Consider the following 13,557-nt stretch of genomic DNA (forward strand, 5'->3'; position numbering starts at 1 on the left):
AACGAAACCAATTTTCTTATATATATCGATTCGTAAAAAACCTACAAAGTTATCAATTGTTAAAAATGAAAATACATTTTTTTAACGATTGATAACTTTGTAGATTTTTTACGATACGATATATATATATATATATATAAGAAAATTGGTTTAGTTCAAGTTAGTCCGCCAAAGACCCGCGGGTCGAAAACTCAAGACAGTTTTTACCTTGATAAATAATAATCCGTGTGTGTCCTCCATTTAACTTTTACTCCTACAATTTATCCATGAAAGAACATTCATATCTAAGAAGGTCGTTTAATTTTTATTATACAGGGTGTCTTAATTTGATCGGCCCAGGAATTTTTCTCAAGATCTATGCTTTCTAGAAATTTGAAATATTCACTATGTACGGTCTCGGGGGATATCGTTATTTTTTTGTAAATTTCAGAAATATCATGAAATTTTTCACGACTTTAGAAGTGTTAGGTTTTGAACGCTAAGTGGTAGTACCAGCGTGTTTGTTTTTCACGACCAATTATTTCAGTCACGAAACGTCCGATTACCACCAGACCAATTCCATTAAAGGTTTTCGAGTATGCTCTACAACTTGATTATTGAAAATTTTCATCTACCACGTATAGCGTTCAAAAACTAAAATTTCTAACACCGTGAAAAATATCAGGATTTTTCTGAAATTTACAAATAATAACGATTTCCCCCCAGAGAGTGCATGCTGACAATTTCTATGTCCGTTTCATTGCATTATTTTTATGATTTTTTTTGTATTTTCAACATATTTTTTTAATTATTTTAGTAACAAAATATGTACTTTTCAACAAATATGAGAATCGGTAGGAATAAGCTAACCATTGTTAAAATTTTTGAAACCAAATGAGAGTTCAAAAGTTTCTATATGGATTTCAACCCAAATTCTTAACCTAATTTTGGTTTAATAAAACAACCCACAAAAAATTACCCAATTTTTAAAAATTAACTAAGGTTGGGTTGTTATTAACCCAAATTGGGGTTGCAGTGAGACAACCCAATTTTTTTAACTCTTCATTTTTAAGAGTGTACGCGTCCGCTTAAGCTGAATTTCTAATTTTCAATTGTTTTTAGTATGAGTCGGTGGTTCTGTGGTAGAATACTCAGCGGCCCAGTTTCAAAAGCTATCCGACGCTTTCGCATTTTGATAATAGGACGTATACCGTGAACATTTGGGCGAATGTTTCCAAATTTCGAGAAACTGCGAACGCAGTGATAACACTTTGCCACGAGACTGAGAAAGCGTTCGCGGCCCAGACAGACAGAGATACATGGACACCCCGACTGACATGGTCATTGAAGTGGGAATTGGTCCACCCATTGCTGCACCTTCTGCTGGGTCGAGTGGCTTACGTCAAAGGTGCGACCATAAGTAGTAGGGTTCTGCTACCCATGCTGGATTTGTCACCTGTCCATGCTAGGTGGACGCTAGCGTAGGGCACTATGATGATAGGACTCCGGTGGTATGGTTTCTGTTACTAGGAATACCAGGCTATAAATTCTGACACACTGACACGGTCATTGTATAAATATTTGGGTGCTTCCACCGCCTTCCCGGACACCTTGGATTATGGAATTTAGGGTCACTAGATGACTTAGACCTCGGGTTGTGCCTTAGGCTTTAGCCTAGCTTATTTTTATTTTATTCTTGATACATCGTAGAATTATAACGAATATAAATCATCTGAAACTTATCAAAAGCATTCTTATTTCAAAATATATTTTATTGCAAAACTAACATTCGGGGAAACAAAATACTTATAGGTGTATTACTCGAAAGCTAATCGACAGTTGAAGAACCTATTCGTCAACTCAAATTCTCCTCTGTTCACTCATTTTTCTGATACTTTGGCCGGTGCTAGCGTCATTAGATCTCTGAAAGCGACCGACATATTCACCGAGAAAGCATTTTCACTCATTGAAGATAACGAAGCTAAATACATTTCATGGGCAATGAGCGTGAGGTTAGAAACTTTCATATATTTAACCAAGAACCCATAGACGTACCAAGAACAGAGGAAAGAAAATTTTGCTGGATCGCCTCCTAATCGATTTTTTTTAAAGAGGCGGAACTATTGAGTCTTCTTCCAATATTGTTACTTCTAAGAAGAACACGCGAACCCTTACATATACAGAAAATTACAAATTATTTTTAAGTTGGTTTCAAGTGTCCCCCATTAAGCGAAATTAGAGTTGGTTTTAAGTAGGTTTTTAGTTAGTTTATTTTGTTCTTAGACCGCTTATTTTTTTGGTTACTTAAGTTAATACAGGCGAAAAATATAAATAGGCGGGGCTTATTTTGAAAATATAGATTAGGAGGCTCCACGACGGGCTAAAGCTATGATTACGTGTTCTTAGTACGTCTATGGGTTCTTGATTTAACTTAAACAAAGTGCAATCACGTGTTGTGTACAATTCGTTTTATTTATTTTTCTTATATAATTTATATTTTACTTTAAATATCTTTACATTTTTTTATTACGAATGTTTTTGGTGTTTTGAGTAATTTTAATATTAATTTTGTGCTATATTTCGGACAACAGTAGATTAAAGTATATTATTTAAATTGTTGTCGTGTTTGCGCAATGCCCAGCTAGTTAAAGTTCTTGCTATTCTGTTGTAAAGATACCAATAATATTTATATTTATCTCTCCGCTTACTCAACAAAGAAACGCAAATAGGAAATGGTTTTCAAGAAAATATATCCAGTTTGATATTAGTTAGATGTCATGGTTTTGAAATCTGTTACATTTAAAAACACTGATATCATTATTTTTAGGCGGTAAGACGTGGACGTACGAGTGATCTTCTTAATAATTTTTTCCTCGCTATAAATAAATGTATCACTAGAATTTTTCTTAACTCCTCAAAGATATTTGGTATTCAATTGAAATCCGTTAATTTAATGATTGAAAAAATCCGAACTATCCATATTTCTAATTACATCAATTGGATATAAAGCCTAATGTATCCTTCTCTTGGCCTATATTTTGCAATTTCACTGTTATATTAATTAATCTTTCAAACCAAACGTATCAATAACATGATACGGCAGCCCTCTTGTAGCAGAGTAGATCGTACACAATAAATCTACGTCTACATTCTACAAGAATCCCACTAACGTTTTAGAGATAATGATTTATTTGTCGAATAACAACTCTGAAACTACAAAAACTTTTCTTCAGATGGAGGTCCTTCCCGGTAAATTTGTTACTAAGTGTGCTGTTACTCATTGCTTCTCTATGGGCAATACTGTCAAAAGAATTCCTCTCACCTGGAATTGTTGGATATATTTTTAACAACGTGAACACGGTTTGTGATATTTAAAAAATTTATACCTAATTTCATCATCACCACATTAAAATGTTTTCAGTTCATTTTTCTCCTGGCTCCTTTATAGAATTTATTACACTTATTAAAAGGAAAAGTATTGAATACCATTATGAACATGACCACATATAAAATGCCTTAGTACATGAAATACATTTTTGGACTTCACTCGAGCTTAATATAGTAAAAGGATTTTTCGGTGGAACCTATTACACCTACGCAGGAAAATCTTTAGTTCAGATATACCAATTACATATCTCTTCTTTACTTGAGATATAAAAAAAGTAAATTAAAAATATGAAAAAATGATTTTTAATACTAGCAATATTTTCCAAAGTGATATTTATGCAAAATAAGTTTGAATGTCTGAGCTTTATGTATAATATTTCTGACAATGGCCCAAATTTCCTGACTTTTTCTAGATACTTAAACACTTTGTAATTTACCATAAATTTTTGGACAAACTATTTTCGCTCCCCATAATCTAAAAATTTTGCGCGAATTTTTCTCCTCCGTAGCACGAGAAAATCGAAGCTGTAGTTTTATTCCTCAATTAGAAGGAACTAAATTGGAGGGATTGTGTTTACTTGGAGAAGTTTTCAAACCCAAAATTTTTAATCATAATTTTCGGCTTATTATCGGAATAACAAAAAAATATTTTTTACGCGCGCGCTTCGCGAGGAACCTTCGGTTTCATATAATTTTCTACTACGTATCCTTGTGTATGCCTATTACAATTACTACTGCGTAAGGTTTTTCCTGGTTGTTGAATCAACCTTCTTTTATGCCAGATGTAAAGAAATATATTACTGACAATTAGATAATGATACATTTCGCATTTTCTGACATCACGGGTGCCGAAAATTATTTTAAAAGTCAGGAAATTCGCCAAAAACCTCGATTTCCAGCATTTGGACTTTATTTTATAATAATTCAAAGACCACTTAACCGATTTTGATGAAATTTTCTGTACTTGCTATAAAATGTTTGCTCCTTCTTATAAATTATGAATTATAAATAGCTAAAATTTCGTGCAACCAACACTTTCAGTTACAGCAATGAATGAATGAGTTTATTCAGTTTGCGTACACAACTGCACAAAAAAAAACAATAAAAGGACATAATACAAATATTTACAACAAAAAGTTTTTAAAAGGAGTAACGGGGGGGGGGGTACGAAAGTAAAAACTTGGGTGAAGTTTTGGTGTTTTTAGGAAAATTTGTACAAGAGGTTAGGTGGGTACTTCAAGTACCCGAGAAAGCCCGTAATTTTATTATCGGATGTTTGGTTTTCAAAATTGTCTGAGCCAGGGAAATGTGAAGTCAATATTAAAAAAAATAATAATTAAGGTGGTCCTTATTTTAATTATTTCTTAAATGTTGAAGTCATACCGTCTTAATTTGTTTCAATGTATGAAAACTTTATTCATAAGAAAGTTGGGATAAATTGAGCAAATTTTCGAGGTAGAATTAGAAACAAGGGCATCTTAAGTATTTTATATTTTGCGAGTTAGTTAATAATGAATGTAATAATCAGCTAGGCTAATACCCAAAGCACCACCATAGGCCCCGGTCATCTAATTTATAAATTTATTTGAATTCCAACAGCTTTGTTTTTATACATTGAAATCATTAAAATAAATAAATTAAACCACGTTAATTAAATTACACGATAATAGTTAAATTTAACGATTATAATGAAATATAACAATTAAAATTATCCGTTTTTGCTGCGCCATTGGTCGTTTTTCGCGAGTTTGATATCGATCATCCTATAATGACTATTAATGTAATTATGTAAACTGCCGTTATTCTTTTTGCAATCCTTCACCATTCAATTTTGAAACTTTTGCAGATTATACCTTTAGTATGGGTTATAATATATAACGGAACATTAGTTGAGGCTTCTTTTGTGAGTCTGGACAGGATATTTGAATATTTCAATTTGAAACATGAAGTAAGATTAATTTATATCGACCCAATTTTATTTTTATAAAATTATAATACAAGGTTATTAAGTGATATTGTGCTCCTATACTAAAAGAAATATTCCTTTATATTATTTTGAATTGTAAAAAGGTGGTCATCGTCTACAATAAATTAATTGACTTTCATCCAGAAAAAGGCCAATGCTGCTTAACCTAAATCCGCACAATTTGTATCTCAAATTAAAAGGTACAACAATGCTCAATTTTGGATGAAGTATCCGAACTCTTGAACAGTGGACAAAATATTTAAGCAATGAGCACTTCATTTCTGTTTATATTTGAAGCGAAAACGATTTAGGGTATTGTATTTAGAATTGCTTTTACATTTAGGTTTAACTTTATTAAGAACAATTTAATGGTCTGGGAAAAATTTCGTACTAGTAAATAAAATAAATCACAAATATTGACAATTTATCACTATACATTGCTTTATATACGATGAATGATTAAAATGCGCCAAATTTTGAAGTTTGAAAACAAAAAGGTAATACCAAAGGTTTAGTCCTCAAAAAAGAATTAATCTTGTGCACAATCGTTCAAATGTTTATTAATACCTTTATCCTTTCATAAATGTTTTTTCCCAAACAGGCAGTTTGGAATAAACCAGAAGTGCATCTCCCAAAGCAATGGCCGGAGAAAGGTCAAATTATATTTCGGAAATATTCAACTCGTTACCGTGAAGGATAAGACGTTGTTTTAAATGACATATCATTCGTTGTAAATCCAATGGAAAAAGTAAGAAATTAGTTAGTTTTAAAAATATTATTTAGAATTGAGAATAGTGATGGAAGCCGGAAAGGTTTCTGCAGAAAATGACCGAGGCCTTAAATTTCCGGAAAAATTTCCGTATTTTTTAGAAAAAAAAAACAAAACAAATTTCGTTCCATAATTAGACTAAAATTGTTTGATAATTTAAATAAAGCGGCATTTTCGTCTAATTTTTCAAATATAAAAGTAAAACTAAACCTCTAGACTAGCTTTCATCTGATTATTATTGTAACACTATTAATGTTTAGTAGTATGGTTACTGTAATTTGACATTTTATATCGATGAAAAGTTTAAAAAATTAAAAGCCCTTATAATTTATGTATCAATTTTTTATTTTTCCGAATTGCGGAAACTTTTCTGGAGATTTTTCAGCGTTTTCTTTTTCCAAAAAATAAACAACACTAATTTAGATTCATAGTCTACAGAACCACTGAAAGCCTGAAATGTTGGAATTTTTTTGTTGAAACAAACACTTTATATTTTCCGTCAAGCTAAAACATTAGAAAATAACTGTCTTCGGCCTTTTTTAAAATAGTTGCTAATTACCACCAAATATAAATTCATAGTTAGCCCAAAGTAATAATGAAATATCAATACTGTTTTTTACTTTGTTTTGGCCTTTGTTATAAAAATACATTGATTGTAAACATTTTCAAGATAGTCAAAGTAATTTCAATTTCCATTAAATAGGTTGGGGTGGTAGGAAGAACCGGTGCTGGAAAATCTTCTTTGGCACTGGCTCTGTTTCGGATGATTGAGCCAGCAAACGGAGAAATCATTATCGACGGACAAGATATAAGCAAACTGGGTCTACACGATCTGAGATCCAGAATAACCATCATTCCACAGAATCCAGTTCTCTACTCCGGGTCCCTTAGATTCAACTTGGACCCTTTCAACTTAAAAAGTGACGACGAACTCTGGACAGCTCTTGAATTAGCTCATTTAAAAACTCTCGTGAAGACGTACGATAGTGGGTTAAATCACGAAATGGTGGAAGGTGGACCGAATTTAAGGTCAGATTTTATTAGAATTTATAAATTGCGCGAACACCAATTTTGATACGAATCAGCAGTTTTGGAATCCTTTAAAAGGGATATTTCGGCGTTTTAACTCATTCAGCGAAATTTCACCAGTTCTTACCAGAAATCTCTTGGACCAGATTTATTTGCTTTATTTCCGCGTGGACAACAACTTTAACTCCTCATCTTTAGCCGCATTCTATTTGTTTGTAATCTTTAAACGCTTATAAAATTCTTCAAGGCCGCGACGTTCAATCTAGGCAATTCTATGAATTTAAGAACCCGTCAGTCCTGGGCTACATACTTACTGAAATTCACTTGAAGTTTTACCTTTTAAAAATCAATTTTCTTAAAAAGTGCCTGAGCCTGCAACCATTAAATGAAATTTATCTATTTAATTCTTTTAATTCAATCACAATGTACAGGATATGAAAAGTTGGTATTTTCGAACTTAATATGAAGAGTACAGAGTTTTTACCCAACACTCTCCAATGACGAGCCGCGACACGAAACGTCTTAACAATTTTTAAATTTTAATACTAGTTTATTTTATCCTTAGTTCACGGGATTGTTCTTCGTAAATATATTTATTTTTCCTACACATCAATTTATTTAATCTTACTTTTAAGAAATTTATAAAAAACAGAATATTGCTCTAGTGGCTTAGATGGTGTGGCTATGCCTAAAAACATCTATAGTCCATGATGATTCCAAGTTAATTTAAACTTTCTATTAAAAATTTTGATGAACTCTTTTGTCTCTCATTTAATGAAATCGTTTGCCACATGATGCGTTACGTCATGAAATAATAATTACTTGTAAGATTGATGGTTCAAGCTATATTGGTAACAAAGAAATAATAAACATTAAAAAGGATACATTTTTTTTATTTATTTAGTGTTGGCCAGCGCCAATTTGTGTGTTTGGCAAGAGCGCTTATAAGAAAGACGAAGATTTTGGTGATGGATGAAGCGACAATACGGGACCAATTTAAATCTTGCACAATAATCACCATTGCGCATAGAAATAAAACTATCATGGACTACGATAGGTAAAAATACACGCAATCGAATTATTAAAATGTTCTTCGAATATCCTAAAAACAAAGACCAACGCTTCATTGCTAGAAATACACTCTTAAAAATTTCGAAGTCATATAACCCAGCGGCACCTTGAATCGGCAAAAGAGATTTTACAGCAAAGAATGAACAGGGATAAGAAGCGAGCCATTTTATAACAAAGAGTTCCCTCTCCGCCTATAAGAGGAAATTAAATTTATCATATTTCCAAACCAACGCGATACGGCTGCATGATTAAAAACGAACTCAGCTTGTGGGGATATTTTTGGCTATTTCGTCTTGAAATTAAAATTATCTTATAGCAAAGCCAACGCGATATTGCTGCATGATTAAAAACAAACTTAGCTTCTGGGTATATTTTAGGATATTTCGCCTGGAAATTAAAATTATCATACCACCAAACAAACGCGATACGCCTGCATGATTAAAAACAATATTAGCTTGTGGGGATGTTTTTGGCTATTTCGTCGGGAAAATAAATGTATCATATCCCCAAATAAACGTGATCAATACTCCTGCATGATTAAAAACAAACTTAGCTTGTGGGGATATTTAGGATTATTTCGCCTGGAAAATAAAACTATCATATCACCAAACCAACGCGATACGCTTGCATTATTAAAAACAAACTGAGCTTGTGGGTATATTTTTCGCAATTTCGCCCGGAAATAACCATAATAAAACCACTAACAAGCGATATTATAACCATGAGCTGCTTGAGTTGTTTATTTACAGAGGATACTGTAGAAACGCCTAAGGTTTATGTATTGCCAAGTTCATGACCACAGCGTACCGTAACTAGTAAAATAATATTCATCAAATTAGTAACTACCCAACGCATCAACCTAGGCCCAACTAATCTAGCAATGTTTATGCAGTTATCCCAGTTGGCCGTGTTAACTTAATGCTGATATTGGTTCGTGGAATGCACACCGTGGTCTAGCGGCTTCAGTCAAAGCATGGCCCTTGCCTAAAGTTTCTGGTGATGGCGATACTGATATATCATATCAGTATTCTCTGGTGGTTTGAGGAACCCTCTTCGTAATATTATTATGTATTTCCAAAACCTGCAGCTCACCCGCATTTCGTGAGAAGGCGAAAGCCTTTTCACAGGGCCACGCGCTTTCAGTATTTACACAATTTGCCAACACAAACACATTTTCTAGAGGATTTTGGAGACATTCTTTTAAAAATAAATTACCACCTTGCGAAATTAAACTATTAGGACGGAGATTTCTGACTCCAAGTATAACCAATCACTATTCAAGTTGCGTCATCTGGCTTAGTGCTGGGTCATTCCATGTCAAATCGAGACGTTGGACAGATTATAACATGCATTTTTTGAATGAATGTAGGCTTGAAATAATGACAATTCCCAAAATTTAAGCCCTCTAGCTAAAAAATATCTCTCAATTTAACAGTTAAAAATTCGTTTTACAGTGAGTTCTGGCTTATTAAGAGTTAAAATTTAATATTTGAACTAACTACCATTTTCTTTTGGAAAATATTCCGTTTTTACTTTCTGTTGGAGGTAGAGTTGCGCCAAAAACAATTTCTCTCAAAAACCGAAAAAAAACTAGGTTCTCTGTTTAAAAAGGTTAAGTAAAGACGGAAGGTTTAACCAGTGAACTCGACCTTTAAGACATTTTTATGTACTCCATTTATATTTTTAACTTTGAATTAAATTTGAATTTATTTTCAGGGTGTTGGTTCTCCCTAAAGGAAAAATCGCAGAATTTGGAGCTCCTCTTGATCTTAAAAGAGATAGGAAGTCGTGGTTTTCTGAACTATCTAACTATGCGAAAATCTATAAAACTGTGTTAATGTTTCAGATGTTGTTATTTTTCTTATTAAAACAAATAGTTGAAACATCTATAAAATTAAAACAAATAATTGAAACATCTATAAAATTAAAACAAATAATTAAAACATATATAAAATTAAAACAAATAATTGAAACATCTATAAAATTAAAACAAATAATTGAAAAATCTATAAAATTAAAACAAATAATTGAAAAATCTATAAAATTAAAACAAATACTTGAAACATCTATAAAATATTTCTTGAAATATATGTTATCTTAAGAATCAATTTTAAATATCCGCTTACTCTTTTTCCATTCATCCAAGATACCTCTTAAAGTATTCTTAACAACTGCCTTATATTCTGACTGAAAATATTTCTTTTGAATATCATGTAGGATGCTTATATATGCATTTCTAAAACCAATTAAAATGATAAGTGGGGCATATTTTGTTCTAAATATTATAGAATATGGTTTTCAAAAATACGAAAAGCTATGAGATATATTCCTTTGAATATAAGCTCGTTTTGGGCTTGCAGGGCTTGCCACCACCCTCCTACGCATTGTAACCCGGCCACCTGAATTAAGGGCTTCAAAAGTCGCATGATGACTTAGGCCTAAGGTGGTGCCTTGGGTATTAGCCTAGCTGATTATTTTTTTTTACCTTCGAAATTCTTAAGGAAGATTTTATTAGTACTGATTTTTAACTAAGTTTTCGAAAAGCAATGAGCGTTCTTAGATCAAACTATATTAGAAGCGAAGGGGGAATAACTTGCTGAAAATGTCTTCGCCAGATTACATATTTCAAGATATTATTTAAAACAATTACAGATTACAAAAATTATGCGCGATTAATTATTTCGAGTAATCCAAATAATATTATTGGAGATTATTATGAGGTAACTCGAGATTACGCGAGATTCATTATGATATCTGATATTACGTTTCTTTTTGTTGTCACGTACCAATTTTACCCCCAAAATTTCAATTTCCTTCGAAATATTGATTTTTCAAGGCAGAATTGGTTCCACCGAAAGGCAGCGGAATTACGGAAATTACGGATATTACTTGGGATTATCTTGGAATTACGGATATTACTTTAGGTTATTTTGGAATTACGGATAGTACTTGAGATTATTTTGGAATTACGGATATTACTTGGGATTATCTTGGAATTACGGATATTACTTTAGGTTATTTTGGAATTACGGATATTACTTGGGATTATCTTGGAATTAAGGATATTACTTGGGATTATCTTGGAATTACGGATATTACTTGGGATTATCTTGGAATTACGGATATAACTTGAGATTACACAAATTACCTGGGATTAATATTTCCTTCTGGGATTATCTACCAAGTTTTCACCAGATTACTCGAGTTATTTCCCATTCGATTAGAAGTTTCGTAATTTTTTGGTATTCAACTTGGAGAGATCGACGTTTAAAATAGCAGTAGCACGAAATTTTTCAGAATGTTGAAACCGCACAATTATGCCTCATATGTTTCAACTACAAAATGAACAAAGTACTCTTAAATAGTAATATAGTCCATTGTTTGTTCAGTTGTTAATGCGCCAAGTTTCTGGACTAATGTTGGCGGGCTCCAATAGTACGATGCCTTCAGCAAAATATATTAAAATCAACCGTTTCAATGAATTATTTATTATTCTATGGTTGTATGGAAATTCTAATTGCTTTATTTGGAGTCTCTGTACGTAGCCTTAAGAACGTTTTATAAATTAATTATGTTTTTAAAAAAACATTTACTTCCTAAGTGATACAGATTCTGTAAAAACCGTCAATAATTATTTAGCTACTGCTGCGGGAAGCTTCGAGTTCTGTTGAACTTCTTCTTTTGAATCTTGAATACTCTGGTAAATTCGTCAACATTAATAAAATCATTTATATTTACCATGTATTTATTGGACATTGAGGCTCTTTCAAAAGTAATGGCGTGACAGACAGTTCAAATGAGGAACATGAAAGAGAGGGCGCATGAAATTGTATAAGAAAATTATACAAAGTTAATAGCTTACCATAGATCACCTTATAATTAATCGGGGTTCCCGTGATTTTGAGTTTTTCTATCTCGATGTTAATAATAAACCACCTGCGCTTTTGCTTGTATGAACTTAATCAGATAGCGACAATGCATTACTGTTGAATCTAGCAAAGTGAATCATAAAAAATTTGGGTCATTTTTGGTTTTAATCGATCATGTCACGTAAATGTCTGTACAGACTATCTTCGGTGTATATATCATTATCGGACATGAAAACACCCTAATTATTAAAAGCTTTAGTTTCATATCTTGTGTATAATGCTCGAAAGCGGTAATTAACTATAATCTTTTTCTAAGAGATGATGTGTGTCTATCAAAGCGTTCCAAGCAAGTCTTTTAAGTTCATTTAAATCTTTATTAAAAATATATTAAAAATTTATGTTAACTCCAAAAATCCCGTTGTACTGTTATTTCAATCTTCTCTTTAATATACAATGAAACTCGTTAATCTTAATTTTCAGTTTCAAGATATATTTATAATTTCAAATATTAAGAAAAGAAATGCTACTGCATGTAAACCGTTCGGTAAAGAGTTTGGCTGACAAAGGACCATGCGCGAAAGTTTCCCTCATATAAATAAGTGATTAATTATCTATTAAGTATAAGTTATTTTATCAATATTATAAAAAAACTAAAATAATTTAAAAACACGTATAAATGTTGTATAGCCGCTGCTGAAGCTCGAAATCACAAAATTTATTCCGTTAATTAAGTGATGGAAACACTTCCCCTGTAACACATTAAGTTGTTTTAGGGTCAAGGTATGGTTGTTAAGTAATTTTATTTTCGACAACTAAAAACCAACTTGAAAAAAATTATCGACATGAAAACCGTAAATGATTTTTAGAAACTATTTCGAGTCCTTATGCAGACTTTAATTAGCCCTCACACTTATTTATTGGATTCCATATTTAGTTTTTAAAACTAAACTGTAGATTTTCAAAATCAGAAATGCGCGAGAAATTAAAAATCTGCTTCCCTAACTTCCGTTTCCCATAATTAGAACTCATGACACGTTTTTCGTCACCAAGTTGGAAGTGACCTACCATATGTCATATCCCGTAAACAAGGTTTAATTAAAGAAAATGTTTTCATGGCATTCTTATGAGGCATAATGTTACACATGCTTTTGCCCCACGAATACACGATTCCTGTAATAATAATTTTCTTTTAGATAAAAGCGATTATCATTTAAAGAGTAAACCTCAGTTTAAAACATCGTAATTTAAGCGACATCTTAAATCAGATCGAAAACCATTCTTTGGTATAAATAGGCGTAATCTATCCTAAAAACTACAAGGTTTCTTAACATAAATTTAGCAATACGGAACTTAAGAGTGCTTTTCTTAAGAAAAAAAACCATTATTTTATGATTATGCTGAGGTATACGACCAAAGTTCTATGTATATATAGTTCAGATTCATATACCAATATTTTCAAATACTTAGAGGCTCGCTGTAGTAAATTT

The sequence above is a fragment of the Leiobunum rupestre genome, chromosome 5 (genome assembly GCF_980474605.1).
Source record: "Leiobunum rupestre chromosome 5, qqLeiRupe1.1.hap1, whole genome shotgun sequence".
NCBI lineage: Eukaryota > Metazoa > Arthropoda > Arachnida > Opiliones > Sclerosomatidae > Leiobunum > Leiobunum rupestre.